Source organism: Hemitrygon akajei, chromosome 2 (assembly GCF_048418815.1).
Source record: "Hemitrygon akajei chromosome 2, sHemAka1.3, whole genome shotgun sequence".
Classification (NCBI taxonomy): domain Eukaryota; kingdom Metazoa; phylum Chordata; class Chondrichthyes; order Myliobatiformes; family Dasyatidae; genus Hemitrygon; species Hemitrygon akajei.
Window position 1 is genome coordinate 126,623,725 of NC_133125.1, and position 17,605 is coordinate 126,641,329.

At 42.6% G+C, this 17,605-nt stretch overlaps 1 protein-coding gene across 7 annotated transcripts in view; it reads left to right on the forward strand.

Moving 5' to 3' along the window:
• rbm26 (RNA binding motif protein 26) overlaps window positions 1-17,605 on the forward strand; it is a 158,434-nt gene that overhangs the window by 11,912 nt on the left and 128,917 nt on the right. The gene's annotated exons all lie outside the window — the stretch shown is intronic.

Sequence of the window (17,605 nt, forward strand, 5' to 3'; positions counted from 1 at the left end):
TACCTTGGAGTTTGTCCTTCCAAAGTGTACCACCTCACACTTCTCCGGGTTGAACTCCATCTGCTACTTCTCAGCCCACTTCTGCATCCTATCAATGTCTCTCTAATGATTCCTGAGGTCTGGAAAATTACAGAAGTCACTCCAGTCTTTAAAAAGGGAGGGAAAAAAAAAGTAAATTATAGGCTAGTCAACATGGTTTCAGTGTTTCGAGTCTTATTAAGGATGCGGTTTCAGGGTACTTGGAGGCACGTGATAAAATAGGCCAAAATCAGCATGGTCACCAAGGGGAAATCTTACCTTACAAATCTGTTAGAATTCTGCAAGGAATTAACAGGCAGGATAGATGAGAGAGTCATTGGCTATTGTTTATTTGGATTTTCAGATGGTCTTTTGAATGAGTGGCACACACGAGGCTGCTTAAGATAAGAGCCCATGGAAATACAGGAAAAATATATAGAGGATAGAAGGTTGGTTGCCTGTGACTAGTGGTGTGTCACAGGGTGTGATGGTGGGACCACTTCATTTCACAGCATGTCAGTGATCTGGATGACAGAATTGATTGCTTTATGGCCAAGTTTGTGGACGATATTTAGATAGGTGAAGGGTCAGGTTGTTTTGAGGAGGGAGGGTGTCTGCAAAAGGATTGGGGAAATGGGCACAGAGGTGGCAGATAGGTTATAATGTTGTGAAGTGTATGGTCGTGCACTTTTGCCAAGGAATAAAAGTGTTGACTATTTTCTAAATGGGGTGAAAAAAATCAAAAATCAGTAGTGTAGAGGGACTTCGGGGTCCTCGTGCAGGATTCCCTGAAGGTGAACTTTCAGATTGAGTCAGTGCCAAGGAAGGCAAATACAATGTTACCATTCATTTTGAGAGGACTAGAAAACAAAAGCAAGGATATAATGCTTAGGCTTTACAGGTGTCTCTTCTCTCTCCCCCCCCCCCCCCCCCCCCTTACAAAGGTAGAGCGTTCCTCTGAAACCTTTCTTAAGCCGAAATGACGTAAAGCGAAGCACCATTAATTTATATGGGAAAAATTTTAGTAAAAGCGAAAATCCTCTTTATAATTCAAAAACAGGTTACTAATGTAGGTCTTTTGTAAAAGCGAAGTGGCGTAAAGCGGGTGACACCTGTATAAGGAATTGTCAGACCTCAGCAGTTTTGGCCCCTTAAGAAAAGATGTGTCCAGAGGAAGTTCACAAGAATGATCGATCCTAGAAACAAAAGAGTTAACATATGAGGAGCATTGGATAGCTCTGGCCTGTACTCACTTGAGTTTGGAAGAATTGGGGGGGGGGGGGGAGTAACCTCATTGCAACCTATTGAATAATGGATAAAATGGATGTGGAGAGAATGTTTCCTATAATGGGGGAGTCAGGGGTCACAACATCAGAATTGAGTAATGTCTAGTTAGAACAGAGGTGAGGAAAAAAATTCTGTCGCCAGACGGTTGTGAATTTGTGGAATTCATTGCCACAGATGGACACCTGTGCAGGCCAAGTTATTGAGTATATTTAAGGCAGAGGTTGATGGGTTCTTTATTAGTGAGGACATCATAGGTTACCAGAAAAAGGCAGGAGAAGGGGGTTGAGAGGAATAATAAGTCGGCCATGATAGAATGGTGGAGTGGATTTGATGGACTGAATGGCCTAATTCTGCTCCTATGTCTGAAGGTCTTGTGTTTTATATGGACCAGTAATCCATGTCTTTCTAATACCTTGGGGCACTTAGATGGTAATTTTATGTTTCATGCACAGAGATGTAGATCCCTCTGTTCCACAGTTTAACCGCATCATAATCATTTGCAGGGTTTGTTCTAAGTACACTGTCATTTCTGTCTATGTGTTGAAATTAGATCTGATACAGTTCATCATTTCAAGTTCTAATGTTCTAGCAGAGCATTCTTAAATGTTTTGGATTACACTGGTCAGCTTTTGTAAAAGTAGAGATACAGGAAAGTATTTCAGAGGTGCTGGCATTTCCTGTGGACTTAATCACAAGAAGCCAGAGATGACTATAAAATGCAAATAAGTATCATTTAGTCCACCAGTGACATCTGCTGCAGCTGGGTCACAGGATGCTGGAAATGTGAGCCAGAACTTGGAATAGTACTGCACTGGGCAGGCCATGCTGTTGTGCCAGTCCTGATGCTGATTTATACAAATGTCCTCAGCAGGTCGGGCAGCATCAGTGGAAACAAGCAGTCAACATTTCAGCCTGAAATGTTGACTGCTCATTTCCATGGATGCTGCCCGACCTGCTGAGTTCCTCCAGCGAGTTGTACATGTTGCTTTGACCCCAGCATCTGCAGTGTACTTTGTGTATGCAAATGTCCTCCTGTGTATCATCTATATCCCTCGATTCCCTTCATATTTGTATACTGTATCTATCTAAAGCCTCTTAAACTCCACAAAACTGCCCAATTCCACTACTCCCCCAGTAGCCCATTTCAGTAAACAAAAAAAAACTTGCCCCTTGTGTTGCCTTTTAACCTCATCCTCTAATCTTAAAAGCATATACTCTTTTTTTGAGATTTCTAACTTGGGGCACAAATTCTGACCGCCTAAATGGTTGGTTCTAAGAAATTTTGTGGGACCTTGATTTTATGTCCATAATTTCCTGAAAGTTGCTACAGGCTGGAGACATATGGGACACGTGCCCTTATATGTCAGGAGAAAGAATGTTGCAACTTTGCTGAACACTGCTGAGACTGCGCTTAAGAAAATTGAGTGGCTGGATTGAAGAGTTTAGTTGCCAGAGAGATTGAATAGGTTAAGTTTGTTTCACTAAGAACAAAGGAAGCTGATGGGTGACCTGACATGTCTATAAAGTTATAAAGGGCATTGATGAGTAAGCTGGTCAAAACCTTTTCTCCCCATGAGAAATAGAGGTCATATGAAATATTTAAGAGGAACCTGAGGGAAAACTTCATTCAGAGGGTGGTGCTAGTGTGGAATGAACTTCTAATGGAATTGGTAGATGTGGGTTCAATTGTAACATGTAAAAAGTTTGGATAAGTACATGGATAAAAGAGGTATGGAGGATATGGTCTGGATGCAGGTAGTTGAGATGAAGCAGGAAAACGGGTTGGTATGGACGAGATAGTCTGAAGGGCCTGCTGTAATGCTCAGTGTTCAACCTGTCCTTATAGCTCACGCCCTCCTATTGAGTCAATATCCTGTTAAGCTTTTGCACATTTTCCTCAATTTCCATATCCTTCCAAAAATGGGGTGACTAAAACTGCATCGTACTCTTAATGACCTCCTAACTCTTGTATATTCCAACCATTGATGGATGCAGAAAGCTTCGTCAGGAAAAAAAATGCCCCATGATTACACTAATAAATAATACTTAGAATTAGAATTAAGAGTTAATGTATCATTGAGGGGCAAGTAGGGTTGACTCATTCAGAACGCTGCTGTTAAACTTTTAACCAAAACCAGGGTGAGAGAGTTTATCACTCCCATCCTAACTAATTTGTGTTGGCTTCCTGTACCTTGTAGAATCAATTTTAAAGTTCTCTTGTTTTTAAAACTCTGGGACCAGACTCTATCACAGAATCACTTTCATTGTATAATCCTACTCAAGCTCTCAAGTTGTCTTCTGCTGTCTCTTAAATTTAAACTGTTTCCCTTAAAAGATAATTGGTAGGTCAGGTTTTTTGAATTACACTCCTAAACTATGGAACACAATATCTAAGACTATAAGAAATGCAGACTCAGTTGACACTTTTAAATGCTGGCTCAAAACCTATTTATTGAACCATTATCTTTTAAAACTTCCATGTTTGCACTTTATTTCACTGTAAAGCACTTTGTATGAAAAGAGCTCTTTTTTTCATTTCCTTTTTGGGATCTGGGCCTGGTTGGCAAGTCCACTTTTCTTGCCCTTGAGATGGCAACAAGGAGCTATTGTTAATTATTGCACTCAACTTTGAACATGTGGTAAATTTTCTGGGGTATTATAATTGGTGATAGTAGCAGCATTTATTTCTTATCCTTAACTATCCTAAAGTGAACCATCTGGAGTTTACTTTCTTGAGGCAAGTTGCGTAACACAATATCAAACCCTTGAGCTGCTCCTGTAGCAACAGTTTTTAAGGTAGTTCAGTTAAGTTTCTGATCAGTGGGGTGCCTAGAATATTTTTTGTGAGGTTTTGGCAACAGTAATACCAGTTTATTTCAAGATTAGGTGGTCGTATTCTGTGAAAATGGTGATTGCCTGGCACTTTGTCACATTTAATATCTTTTCACATATCAACCTATGCCTAAATGTTGTCCAAGTCTTGCTGAATGCTAGTTTTGTTGAGGATTTGCAAAGTAAATTGAACATTGTACAATTATCAACAAACCACCTATCTAACCTTGTGATAAAAGGAAGATATTGATGAAACTATTAACACACACAAAATGCTGGTGGAACACAGCAGGCCAGGCAGCATCTATAGGGAGAAGCACTGTCGACGTTTCAAGCCGAGACCCTTCGTCAGGACTAACTGAAAGGAAAAGTACTAAGAGATTTGAAAGTAGGAGGGGGAGGGGGAAATGCAAAATGATCGGAGGGGATGGGATGAAGCTAAGAGCTGGAAAGGTGATTGGCAAAAGTGATACAGAACTGGAGAAGGGAAAGGATCATGGGACGGGAGGCCTAGGGAGAAAGAAAGGGGGAGGGGAGCACCAGAGGGAGATGGAGAACAGGCAGAGAGAAAAAAAAACAACTAAATATGTCAGGGATGGGGTAAGAAGGGGAGGAGGGGCATTAACAGAAGTTAGAGAAGTCAATGTTCATGCCATCAGGTTGGAGGCTACTCAGCACGTATATAAGGTGTTGTTCCTCCAACCTGAGTGTGGCTTCATCTTGACAGTAGAGGAGGCCGTGGATAGACATATAAGAATGGGAATGGAATGAGGAATTACAATGTGTGGCCACTGGGAGATCCTGTTTTCTCTGGTGGACAGAGCGTAGGTGTTCAGCGAAACAGTCTCTCAGTCTGCGTCGGGTCTCACCAATATATAGAAGGCAGCACTGGGAGCACCGGATGCAGTATACCACACCAGCCGACTCACAGGTGAAGTGTCGCCTCACCTGGAAGGACTGTCTGGGGCCCTGAATGGTGGTGAGGGAGGAAGTGTAAGGGCAGGTGTAGCACTTGTTCTGCTTACAAGGATAAGTGCCAGGAGGGAGATCGGTGGGAAGGGATGGGGGGGAATGAGTGGACAAGGGAGTCGCGTAGGGAGCGATCCCTGCGGAAAGCAGAAAGGGGGGGAGGGAAAGATGTGCTTAGTAGTGGGATCCCGTTGGAGGTGGCGGAAGAGACATTATACGTTGGACCTGGAGGCTGGTGGGGTGGTAGGTGAGGACAAAGGGAACCCTATCCTGAGTGGGGTGTCAGGCAGATGGGGTGAGGGCAAATGTGCAAAAATGGGAGAGATGCATTTGAGAGCAGAGTTGATGGTGGACAAAGGGAAGCCCCTTTGTTTATAGTTCATAGTTCCCACACCCCGCACTTCCCGTTTCTACCTCCTACCCAAGATCCACAAACCTGCCTGTCCAGGTAGACCCATTGTCTCAGCTTGCTCCTGCCCCACCGAACTAACTTCTGCATACATTGACACTGTTTTATCCCCTCTTGTTCAATGTCTTCTCACCTATGTTCATGACATTTCTCACGCTTTGAATTTTTTCAATGATTTTAAGTTCCCTGCTCCCCAACGCCTTATTTTCACCATGGACGTCCAGTCCCTGTATACCTCCATCCCCCACTAGGAAGGTCTCAAAGCTCTTTGCTTCTTTTTGCATTCCAGACTTAACCAATTCCCCTCTACCACCACTCTCCTCCGTCTAGCAGAATTAGTTCTTACTCTCAATAATTTCTCCTTTGGCTCGTCCCACTTCCTCCAAACCAAAGGTGTAGCCATGGGCACCCGCATGGGTCCCAGTTATGCCTGCCTTTTTGTTGGCTTTGTGGAACAGTCCATGTTCCAAGTCTATACGGGTATCGTCCCCCTCTTTTCGACGACTGCATTGGCGCTGCCTCCTGCACGCATGCTGAGCTCGTTGACTTCATTAACTTTGCCTCCAACTTTCACCCTGCCCTCAAATTTACCTGGTCCATTTCCGACACCTCACTCCTCTTTCTTGATCTTTCTGTCTCCATCTCTGGAGACGGCCTATCTACTGATATCTACTATAAGCCTACAGACTCTCACTGCTACCTAGACTATTCCTCTTCCCACCCTGTCTCTTGCAAAAATGCTATCCCCTTCTCACAATTCCTCCGTCTCTGCTGCAACTGCTCTCAGAATGAGGCTTTTCGTTCCAGAACGAAGGAGATGTCTTCCTTTTTTAAACAAAGGGGCTTCCCTTCTTCCACCATCAACTCTGCTCTCAAACGCATCTCTCCCATTTCTCGCATATCTGCCCTCACCCCCATCTGCCCGCCACCCCACTTGGGATAGGGTTCCCCTTGTCTTCACCTACCACCCCACCAGCCTCCAGGTCCTCTGTAACTTCCGCCACCTCCAACGGGATCCCACTACCAAGCACATCTTTCCCTCCCCCACCTCTTTCTGCTTTCCGCAGAGATCGCTCCCTACGCGACTCCCTTGTCCACTTGTCCCGCCCCATCCCTTCCCACCGATCTCCCTCCTGGCACTTATCTTTGTAAGCAGAACAAGTGCTACACCTGCCCTTACACTTCCTCCCTCACCACCATTCAGGGCCCCAGACAGTCCTTCCAGGTGAGGCGACACTTCACCTGTGAGTCGGCTGGTGGGGTATACTGTGTCTGGTGCTCCCGGTGTGGCCTTTTATATATTGGTGAGACCTGACGCAGACTGGGAGATGGTTTCACTGAACACCTACGCTCTGTCCGCCAGAGAAAACAGGATCTCCCTGTGGCCACACATTGTAATTCCTCATCCCATTCCCATTCTGATATGTCTATCCATGGCCTCCTCTACTGTCAAGATGAAGCCACACTCAGGTTGGAGGAACAACACCTTATATACGGGCTGGGTAGCCTCCAACCTGATGGCATGAACATTGACTTCTCTAACTTCTGTTAATGCCCCTCCTCCCCTTCTTACCCCATCCCTGACATATTTAGTTGTTTTTTTTTCTCTCTGCCTGTTCTCCATCTCCCTCTGGTGCTCCCCTCCCCCTTTCTTTCTCCCTAGGCCTCCCGTCCCATGATCCTTTCCCTTCTCCAGCTCTGTATCACGTTTGCCAATCACCTTTCCAGCTCTTAGCTTCATCCCATCCCCTCCGATCTTCTTCTATCATTTCGCATTTCCTCCTCCCCCTCCTACTTTCAAATCTCTTTGTATCTTTCCTTTCAGTTAGTCCTGACGAAGGGTCTCGGCCCAAAACGTCGACAGTGCTTCTCCTTATAGATGCTGCCTGGCCTGCTATGTTTCACCAGCATTTTGTGTATGTTTGAATTTCCAGCATCTGCAGATTTCCTCATGTTTGCATATAGGAAAGTGTCCCAAGAAACTCTCATATCCTTAGACTCTTATTTGTAATTTCTAAAAAACTATTGGGAGAGATTGGGATAACCCCTTGTAGGGTGAATGAACGATTCTAAAAGCAAACTTAATGACCACTCCTTGTCTAGGTTATTTCTTGGAGCACATCAACCTTCATCTTCCCATATTATCCCATTTGCTAGGATATCAGAACATGGAAACAGCCTTCAGCCTCTTGAGGACTACCCCATCCATCAAACATCTATTTGCACTAGTGCCTTTTTTTCTCCATAACCTCCCTTAAACACTCCTAAGAATCTACTTGTCAATATATTTTGATTAGTAATCCGTGATGGTCATTTAACCTACCGACCTGCACGTTTTTGGTATTTTGGAAGACATCTTTCAAACTGTCATAGACAGCATTGGAGTTCATAATTAATTTCAGCTTGCCATGGTTTTGAGGCTCCAGCTCTACTAGCTGTTCACTGTGCTACACTAAAATCAGCAGTGATACTGTCAATAAAGTGCCTTGTAAAAGTATTCAGACTCCAACCCATTGTTCACATAAATGAGTAATGACAACCAGAGATTTTAATCAATTAAAAATTTTTTCGTGTGAAACACGTGTTCCTATTTTCGCAGTAGAGCCACAGAAAACTAAAAATTCAATAACTGAAATGAAGTATTCATCCCCTTTTGCTTAATACTTAGTTGAACCATTTCTTGCAGCTATTATAACCAAATCTTTTTGGTTAAGTCTCTGGCTGTGCACAACGTGATGGAGCAAGATTTGCCCATTCCACCTCCCAGTATTCTTCAAGCTGTGCCAGTTTAGTTGAGAAGCAGTGGTGAACAGCAATCTTGAGGTCTTGCCAGAGATGTTTGATCGGGTTTAAGTCAGGACTTGGACTGAGCCACTGAAGAACATCAATTTTCTCCTTTTGAAGCCACTGCATCATTGCTCTGGGTTATTGTCCTACTGAAAGACAAACTTCCTCCACTGTTTAATCTTTCTAGCAGAAGCTGGCTAGGTTCTATCCAGAATTTCTTTGTATTATCCCATCAATCCTGACCAGATTTCCAGTCCTTTCTGCTGAACAGCCATCTCCATTATATGATGCTACCTCCGCCAGTAGGGATAAGGTGTTGCCTGGCTGATGCACAGTATTAGATTTACGCAGCATGTACTGCTTAGTATCAAAGCCAAAAAGATCCAAGTTAGTCTCATCCGACTACAAGACCTTCTTCCACTTCTTTACAGTATCTTCTACGTGACACTTTGCAAAGTCTTTACAAGTAAGAATATTTTTTTCTTTATTTTATCTGGTGTGTCTTTCTTCCACTCTTCTATACATTTTTGCATAAGGCTTTAGAGATTGTAGAGCCATGAATTTCATCTCCATCGCAGCCACTGACTTCTGCAGCTCATTCAAGAGTAACTGGCATCACAGTATCTTCTTACAAGTGCTATAGTTTGTGTGGCTATAGTTTCATAATTTTTACACTTTTTCATGATGGACTGCACTGAGCTCACTGGTATGTTCAGTGCCTTTGATGTCTTGTACCCTTCCCCAGATTTGTGCTTTTGTTATCATTTCCCTGACTTGTCTTGAATGATCTTTTGTCTTCATTTTGGTTTGGTCTGTTGAAAATCTACCATACTATTGGACCTTACAGATCAGTCTTCTTATGAGTTCATTGGAAGCAGTTGATTCTCCAGTTGTTAGATTAGGTAATGTAGTTTGTTGCACCTGAGGAAAGTCAGCAAAGGGGTTGAATACTTTTTCAGCCTCAGAATTTTGGTTTTTAATTTTCAGTTTCTGACAGGTTTTGGATTTTTTTTTGGATTTGACATGATGCACAATGTTTTGTAGAATTGCTCAAAAATCCTACTTCAATGTATTTTAAATTCAGGAAATGAGACAGTAAAATGTGAAAGTAGATGTGGGGGGCTGAATACTTTATCAAGGCACTGATGTAATTCCTCCAATAGTGTATTGCTTAATTTGTGGTTAGCTGTCATCCAAAAGAAAGATTTTGTTGTAAATTCTTAGATTTGTTGATGGTTGTGTATATTTACTCAGAAGGTTTGCTGTAAGTACATCTTCATTGTTAGATTATTTGCTTTGTTTAATATATGTATTGCTTGGTATATACTGATGTTTAAAATCAGCAAAGCTTTCTCTTTTGACCTTATCTGACTCTGAACATTTTTTAATATATTTCTTTACTGCTCATGGATGTACCAAGAGGGAGTAATAAAGTACTTGACATTCAGAAGCATTATCATTGCCTAATCTCCCAAAACTGCTATGGGAGGAGTGATGGATATTCCTATTGACGTGATATTTAACTGAACTAACATACAGTGCAAAGGCACACAGAATGCTGGAGGAACTCAGCAGGAACTCAGCTGGAGGCACCATCTATGGAAAAAAGTACATTCAACGTTTCGGGCTGAAACCCTTAAGCAGGACTGAAGAAAAAAAAACTGAGGAGTAGATTTACAAGGTGGGGGAGGTGAGAGAGAACCATCAGGTGATAAGTGAAACCTGGATGGGGAGGGATGAAGTGAAGAGCTAGGGAGTCAATTGATGAAAGAGATGGAAGGCTGTGGAAGAAAGAAAAAGGGGGGGAGAAGCATCACAGGGAAGTGATAGGCAGGCAAGGAGATAAGATGGAGGAGGGAAAAGGGGATGGGAAATGAAGGAGGCAGTGGGTGGCTGCTGGGGGCGTGCCAGAAGTTTGAGAAATCTTATGTTCATGCCATCAGGTTGGAGGTTACCCAAATGGAATATAAGGTGTTGGTCCTCCAACCTAATTGTGGCCTCATCACAACAGTGCAGGAGGCCATGGATGTACATATCAGAATGGGAAGTGGAATTAAAATGGGTGGCTTGTGGGAGATCCCGCTTGTTCTGACAGATGGAGTGTAGATGTTTGGCAAGACGGTCTCAGAGTACCAAGAGATTATCGTGAATGTTACAGCATGACTCCAAAACTTTTTCATTTTCATTACTTGAGTGTTATGGTATACTCCATTTTCCTGGATAAAAGAATTCTTACAAAAATCAAGAAACTAGTGTATCATCCAGATAAGAAACTCGCTGATTGTTTTCAGATCCCCCAGCCCAATGTTGTTTTTCTACTGCCACCACCGCTGGTAATTCCATTGGTGGTATATTAGTTGTAATGAGTGTCATCCACAAAATAAACTACATTTACTAGGCTGGCTATTTCCAAACTTGTGACTACCTGAAGGGCCAGACCAGCAGGTTCCCTTTGAAGACTCACACTACCCTGAATTCCCTAACTATCAGCAGTGTTGATCTACCTTCACAAAAAACAATACTGTGTTTTGAGGAGGCAGCTCAGCACCACCTCAAGAACAATATGGGAGATGCAGATTATAAACTGGCTTTGCCAATGAAGATCTCAAATAAATCAACATTATCTGCTTCAACCAATTCCTGTGACATTGAGTTCCCTCTACCTTTGTAATTTTCTCTAACCTCTTGATGGCACCACAGTAGCATAGCAGTTAGCGCGATGCTATTATAGCTCAGCATCAGAATTCAATTCCAGTGCTGTCTGAGAAGTTTTTGTCCTTCCCATGAGGGTGTGGGTTTCCTCCCACAATCCAAAGAAGTATTGATTAGTAGGTTAATTGGTGATTGTAAATTGTCCTGCGATTAGGCTAGGGTTAAATAGGTAGGTTGCTGGGCGATGCGGCTTTTTGGGCCAGAAGGGTCCATTCCGTGCTGTATCTCTGAATCAATAAAAGTAATTCAATGATCATCAGACATCTGTGCTTTACTAATCTGTTTATTTTTTTCATGTATTTAATGACTTGGCTATTGGTGACTGAACAAAGTTGCTTCATGCCTCCATCATCCACTTTAAACCAGGCTGTTGGTGATCGGTTCCAAGAACTCCTCATGCGGTTCATTTTTTTAAATGTAGTGCTTAAAAGAGGTTTTGTTGCATTATTTATTCTTGCCATTTATTTAATCTGATAGTGGTGGTCCCATGATTCTTGTAACTAACTCAGAAGCGTTAATAATTTTACGACATTCTCCACAAAACTATAACTTAATTTTTGGCTGTTCTGAAATTGATGTTGCATTTATTTCTGCAGGTATTCATCTGCTAATTTTGTGATTTTTGCAACATGTTATTAAAAATATGGTCTCACTTTGCTGCTCTGTAATTTTGTTACCTCCCTGCTTTGGCATTTAATTTGAACTGTTGTAGGTTTGTTTGTATTAAGGGAGTTTTTGTCTGACTACCTGTTTCAACTGTATTGCTTGACTTCTGATATGTAAGTAGCTTCACCTCATTCTTATGTTTGTTTACATTTGACCATTTACCCAACAATTCCCATCTTGTAGTATGGAGCAGTCTTTTATACTATTGACAGTACATTAATTTGGTAACATCTGGAAATTTCAAGACTACTCCTCAGTTTCCTTAGACTAAATGCATGCAATAATAAACATCTGCTCCCTGGCAATTTTTTCTAAGGCGCCATACGCTCACCTGCCAATCTGAGAAACTTTTGATCATAAGATATAGAAGCATAATCAGTCCATTCAACCCATCGATTCTGCTTTGCCATTCAATCAAAGCTGATATAATGTTGCTTTCAGCCCCATTCTTGCCCCATCTCCCCGTAACCTTTGACACCCTTACTAATCAGGAACTTATCAACCACTGCTTTAGATATGCCTCATGATTTGCCCTCCACAGCTGTATGTGGCAATGAATAATTCACCATCCTCTGGCTTAAAATGAATCCTCTACACGTCTGTTTTAAAGGGATGCCCTTGTGTACTGAAGTTGTGCCCCCGGTCCTAGATTTCTCCACTATTGGAAACATCCTCTCCACCTCCATCCTAATTAAGCCTTTCAATATTTCAATATTCATAGGCTTCACTGAGATCCACCCATCTCTCTCTCTCTTCCCCCCCCCCCCCCCCCCATTCTTCTAAACTCCAACTAATACAGGCCCAGAGCTATCAAAGGCTTCTCATTCTTGGAATCATTCTTGTGAATGTCCTCTGGATCCTTTCCAATGTCAGCACATAATTTCTCAGATAAAGGGCCCAAAACTACTCCTAATACTCCATGTGTGGTCTGAGCAACATCTTATAAACACTCAGCATTATATCCTTGCTTTTGTATTCTAGTCTTCTTGAAATGAATGCTAACGTTGCATTTACCTTCATTACCACTGACTCAACCTGCAAATTAATCTTTAGCGAATCTTGCACTAGGACCCCAAAGTCCCTTTGCACTTCCAATTTCTGAATTCACTCCCGGCTTTAAAAAATAGTTTATGCCTTTATTCCTTCTACTAAAACGTGTGATTATACACTTCTCTACAGTATATACCACCTGCGCTTTTGCCTGTTCTCTCAATTTGTTTAAGTCCTTCTGGAGACTCTGTTTCCTCAACACTACTTGCCCTCCATCTATCTTTGTATCGTCTGCAAACTTGATCACAATGCCAATAAATCTGTTTTCCAAATCATTGACATATATCATGGAAAACTGGTCCCAGCACTACCTCCCTACAGAACATCACTAGTCACTGGCAGCCAACCAAAAAAGACCCTCTTTATTCCCTCTCTTTCCCTCATGCCAATCAGACAGTCTTCTATCCACACTAGTATCTGTCCAGTAATACCATGGGCTCTTGCCGTGTTGAGTAGCCTCAAGTCAAAGACCTTTGCTTAACCTCGGTCGCAAGCAGGAAAAAGGACAATGTTGCAATCCCTTCTGTTATTTGACTTCAATCACATTTTTCATGATAAATCTTTAACTATTTAGATTTTCAGGAAGTCAATATGTCAGGCCTTGTATTTATAACTTTTGCAATTTGCTGGCTTTAACAGTTAACCAACCATGAATAAACTTTTGTGATTTTTGGTTATGGTTTTATATCAGAATCAGGTTTATTATCTCTGAAGCATGTTGCAATTATTTATTTTGTGGCTGCAGTGCAAGAAAAATTACCAAGTGCATGATCCATTCTGATAGTGGAAGGGCAGAAAGTGTTGCTAAAGTGCCTTCTCCCTGATGGAGACAATGAAAAGAGGGGAATGTCCTGGGTGGTGACAGTCCTTAATGATGGAAGCCCCCTTCTTGAGACAGTGCCTATTGAAGATGCCCTCGATGCTGGGGAGGCTACTTCCTATGATGGAGCTAGCTGAGTAAACAACCCCTTGCAGGTTTTCCCATTCCTGTGTATTAGCGCTTCCATACCAGACAGAATGCTCCCCACTGAGCATCTTCAGAAAATTGCCAGTCTTTGATGACATACCAAATTCCCAAAAACTCCTAATAAAATATAGCCACTGGTGTGTCGTCTTTGTAATTGCCTCAATATGTTAGACCAAGGAAAGATCTTCAGAGATGTTGAAACCCAGGAACTTGTGCTTGAGTTTGAATCCTACACTTGATTTTGTTGTAAACACTTTATAAGTAAGCAGTTTTGGATCTAGAGTCTGTGTTAATTGGGTAGATAGTGTGACAGGCTGAAATTGACTATGCTTCCATTTCTAGCTGCTTCGAGATGGTGAGACTTGCCACCATAAAACCAGAAAGTTATCGTGTTTTTGGTTTCTTTTGGTGGAGAGAATTTGGCAAAGGTTTCAGATATTAAAATCATTGCAGGTATACAGTAAAATTAAAAAACAGCTTGAATAATGACTGTCAATCTAGTATTGATGCAATTTCTCCGTATACTGCAAGAAAAGAACATTTGTTAGTTGCTCACAATTTGAAAATCACCTCATTGCTCACTTCAGTAATGAGAGAACAGGTGGTGGTGGAGGGTGGGACAGTATTGTAAAACCTGATGCACAGTTGCAAGAAAATGCCTGTGAACCTTTTGTAGTTATTTGTTTTTCTGCATTAATTACTCATAAAATGTGATCTGATCTTCATCTAAATTTCAATAAAAGACACTCACAATTTGCCTAAACTAATAACACACAAACAATTGGACTTTCCATGTCTTTATTGAACACATTGTTTAATCATTCACAGTCCAGGCAGGAAAAAGTATGTGAACCCTTGTCCTTAATAACCTCCTTTAGTAGCAATAATCTCCACCAAACATTTCCTATAGTTGCTGTTCAAGGCTTGCACAATGGCGAGGAGGAATTTTAGACAATACCTCCAAACTAAACTATTTCAATTCATTAATATTTCTGGGATAACTTGCATGAACACTACTCTTCAAATTCTGCCACAGCATCTCAATTGAGTTGAAGTCTGGACTCTGACTTGGTCATTCTAAAATATGGATTTTCTCCTTTTTAAACCATTCTGTTGTTGATTTACTGTTATGTTTCGGATCATTGTCTTGTTGCCTCATCCAACTTCTGTTAAGCTTCAGGAGACAGACCACTACCATGACATTCTCCTGTAAAATGTTTGTTAAAATCCATCAACAATTGCAAGCCGTCCAGGCCCTGAGGTAACAAAGCAGCCCCGAACTATGATGCTCCTTCCACCATGCTTTGCAGTTGGAATGAGGTTTTGGTGTTGGTGCACCATGCCTGTTTTCTTCCTGTTATGATACCAGCCCCCTCCTTTGTGAGAATTGCAAGAGCCCTAGTGAAAGGGGGGTCAATGACCCGAGAGAGAGAGAGCAAGAGAGAGAGAGACAGGCTGAATGGACACAGGAAATGGAAAGACAGCGACGTGCTGGATACCGCATTCCACTGGGACAAAAGCTGGTGACTGTGGCATTGTTCTCAGGAGACACCTGGGAACTGCAGACGTGCCAACTCGCAGGGACATTGTAAAGCCCTCGGGCAAAGTGGGCTGGTTGAGAGAGAGATTGCATCACCTGCAACCTGATTGACACCTGAGATCCCGTGAGGCAGTATAAAGAAGGGTCTGAAAGAGGACGACCCTCAGACGCACCAAGGAGACACCAAGAAGCACGATAACGCTTCCCGTGGGAACGGGAAGCCATTTTGAAATAAGCCACGTGCGTTAAATTCCGAATGCGGGGTTTGTGGCTAGAACCAACGGAAGATCGCTTTTAACTAACAACGGGGAAGATCGCTCCCCTGATTCCACGGATGTTTTTGGGCAAGTTTTTCCGTTTATCTCTCTCTCTCTCCAACACGTGAAACCAAAAGGGAAAAGCCTGCAGACTTCAGAGTGACTCTTTATATTTCCAATTGGACTCAGTATTATACCCTAGACAACGAAAGAGCTTATTTCTGAGTGATTATTAATGTACCTGCGTTTTAGATTGAGTATTGACGCATGTTATCTGAATGTTTGTATTAACCTTAATTTTTGTGCCCCTTTATTAATAAAACTTTTGAAAATAGTACCATTGGACTTCAACTGACATATCTATCTTTGCTGGTAAGTGAAACCAGTTACTGGTTTCATAACAAGTGGGGGCTCGTCCGGGATTTGACACCAAAAACGGGAGGGTCAGTGAATCGGGCTGTAAGTCCAAACTTAAATCTGGTTTCGCAGGTAGCCAGACAGAAAAACCAGCAAAGATGGACGTGTGAATTTATGAAAAACGCGACTGTGGCGGCGCTAGAGGTGAGCACCAAATCAGACTTGTTAAATTTGGCGAAGGGGTTAGAGGTGGAAAACGAGCAGGATCAAGCTGAGAGGCAAAGACAGCATGAAATTCGGATCAGAGAGTTAGCAGCAGCCGAGAGAGCGGCAGCGGGGAGAGAAAGAGAGAGGGAGGAGCTAAGGAGAGAGCGGTTTAATGTTAGTCGGGAGCTGAGAGTAGTACCTCCGTTCGAAGAGACGGATGTTGATAGTTATTTCTTGTTTTTTGAAACGGTGGCAGCTATGATGCCGACCCGCAGACGGGCGAGTGCGGTGGCCCCGCCCCTAGAGTCCCAAAGCTATCGCGCATGCGCGGTCACTCGTAGCCTGTCCAGAAAAGCAGTGAGCAGTTTAAATCGGGCCAGCAGTAATCTGGCCAAGATGTTTTTACCGACCCTGTACCATGAGGGTTCCGAGGGTGGTAAAACAGAAAGCAGTAAAGTAAAAGGGGGTAAGGGAGAGGAAATAGCCCTGCCCTTAGTGAAGAGAAAGGTCCTAGAGGTAGGAACTAAAGTTGAGAAACGGATAAAGTTGTTAAAATGTCCAGAGTTGGACATGGTTAATCTGTCTGGTTTGGCAGAATTGTTTGAAGAAGTTCAGAGTTCTAAAGGTGTTCTCGATGGTCCCGAGAGTGAAATGAGGGCAGTCTTAGAGAGGAAGGGTATCCTTGCTGTGGAGAAGTCAGCTGAAATGGCCGAGGAGGTTGTTTCAGCTCGCAGGGTTGCGCCTTCCCCAACGGGGGGCTGCCTAGAGAGTAGCTGGAAGGATCGGGGGACGTTAGAATTTGAAAAAGGTACGGGTATTGAAAGCCTGGAAGGGGCCAATGTCCCGTTTGAGTGTGTCCAAGATGGGGGCGCACGTGGTGCTGAACCTGGTAACAGAGCTCAGGGGAAGTCTGAGGTGTTTGATTCAGGGGGACGGGGCGGCCGTCTTTGTGGATCAGATAGGGTTGGTTCAGTAGGAAAAGGGTTAACCTTGGTAACCGTGGGAAGTGTGAGTTCCACGGTGTTTGTATTCGAGAGTGGGGCCAAGGTTAATGCCGAATTTAAGGGGGGAATGAGGATTGTTATTGAAGGAAACGGAAAGTCTGTAGTTCCCAAGTCGAAGGAAGAAATTTTAAACCTGGCAGATCAGATCGCTCACAGAGCGATACTTGTTTCTCTCAATCTTTGACATGTCCATCAATAAACCTGTTTGTCTTGGCCTTCAATATATCCCTATTTCATTGCTGCAAAATTGCAATTAGCATGAGGTATCTCCTGGTCAGTTTGAAAGTGCTGATGTCAGGAGGTACCAACTTCTTTAATTACATTATATTTTCTTTATAGTACGTAGCAGCAACTGGTAGTGTCACAATATCAGCCAATAATGTTTTTAGTTGTTTCCCACAGACCAATCAATTAAGGCAGATACTTAATTTGATTTTTCTTTACTTAATTTGATTTCACTAGTACAATGAAATGACTCAAAAGATCATCATTAACCTTATCAGAATTGTCCGTAGGCCTAAGCCTAGAATCCTCCTCTTCCAT